This window comes from Rhinopithecus bieti, unplaced genomic scaffold (assembly GCF_001698545.2).
Source record: "Rhinopithecus bieti isolate Rb0 unplaced genomic scaffold, ASM169854v2 scaffold_69431, whole genome shotgun sequence".
NCBI lineage: Eukaryota > Metazoa > Chordata > Mammalia > Primates > Cercopithecidae > Rhinopithecus > Rhinopithecus bieti.
Genome location: NW_016825960.1, coordinates 10524 through 12506, shown reverse-complemented (window position 1 = coordinate 12506; position 1983 = coordinate 10524).

The following is a 1983-nucleotide window of genomic DNA, read 5'->3' as shown; positions in this document are numbered from 1 at the left end:
TCAAGTGATCTGCCCACCCCAGCCTCCCAAAGTGCTGGGATTACAGGCATGAGCCACAGCCCCTGGCCAAAACAAAGATTTTTTATGCAAACTAACCAAAAGAGAGTTGGAGTGGCTATACTAATATCAGAGAAAACAAACTTTATGATAAAAGTTGTTACTAGAGACAAAAAAAAAAAAAGGAGTGTGTGTATGGGTGAATCCATCAAGAAGATATAACATTTACAAATACATATGCATCTAACAATAGAGGTCCAAAATACAGGAAAAAATTCTGATAAAATGGAAGAGAAAATTATGATTCAACCACAAGAGTTGGATACTTCAATACCCCACTTCAAATAATGTGGGACTTGAACAACAAAATAAACCAGACAGAAATAACAAATATTTATAGAACACTCTATCCAACAGCAAAATACAAATTCTTCTGAAGTGCACACAAAACATTCTTCAAAATAGACAACATATTGTGACATAAAACAAGATGCAATAAATTTTAAAGGATTGAAGTCATATAAAGTATGTTTTTGGACAAGAATGGAATGAAATTAGATATAAAAGAAGAAAATTTGGAAAAGTTACAAATACGTGGAAATTAAACAACACACTCCTAAATAATCAATGAATCAAAGAATAAAATAAAATTACAACAAATAAGAAAATGTTATGAGTTACATCAAAACTAAAACATAACATAATAAAACTTTTGCAATGCATAATTTTTATAGCTACAAAATCCTATATTAAAAAAGAAATATCTTAAATCAATAATATAGCCTTATACCCTAAGATACTAGAACAAGAAGAGCAAATTAAACCCAAAGCAAAAGAGAAAGCAAATAATAGAGATTAAAGCAGAAATAAATGGAGTAGAGAATGAAAAATGATGGAGGAAAAAAAACAAAGGCTGGTTATTTGAAAACGTCAACAACATTGATAAACATTTAGCTAGACTAAACAAGGACAAAAAACACAAATAACTAAATTCAGGAATAAAACCGGGTACATTACTACCAACATTACATAAATAAAAATGATTACTTAGGCATACTACGAACAATTATATGTCAGTAAATTAGGTAACATAGCTAAAATGGAAAAATTCTGACTTACATCAGCAAGACAGCCACTAGAGTCAACCTGGCACTCATTCCCCTCACAAAAGGAAACAAAACAACAAATAAACAACTATATTTCAACAGGAGTGACTGAGAAAGTACACTGGAAAGCAACAGGGGAGAGCAAAATCCCTGTGGAGCATGGAGGCACAGAACAACACCATAGAGAGGGAAGCAAGGCCCTCTCTACACTGTCTCCTCCACCAGAATTGCATCAAATACAGGGAGACGACTTCTTACAGGGAAAAAGTAAACTAGAGGCTCCCACCTGTCCCCATTGTCACCACAGATGCCAGCAGTCCTTGCTGTACATCTGACAAGGGATTAATATCTAGAATACTAAGAAACTTAACTCAAGAGCAAAAAAAAATCAACAACCCAATTGAAAAATAGGCAAAAGACCTTAACAGGCATTTTCAAAAGAAGACATGCAAATGGCCAATTTATATATGAAAAAATGCTCAACACCACTAATTATCAGGGAAATGCGAATGAAAACCCCAACAAAATACCACTTCACTCCAGTTAGAATAGCTATTATCAAAAGACAAAACAAAATGCTTGTTGGCAAGGATGTAGAGAAAGGAAAACACTTATATACTGTTGGTGGGATTGTAAATCAGTACAGCCATTATAGAAAATAGTATAGCGGTTCCTCAAAATATTAAAAATAGAACTGCCATATGATCCAGAAGTCCCACTACCGGGTATTATTCAAAGGAAATAAAAACAGTATGTTGAAGAGATCTCTGCACTCCCATGTTTATTTATATTAGCCAAGAAATGGAGTCAACCTAACGTCCAACAATGGATAAATGTGGTATATATATACAATGTGTGAATATAAACATATACACACAGA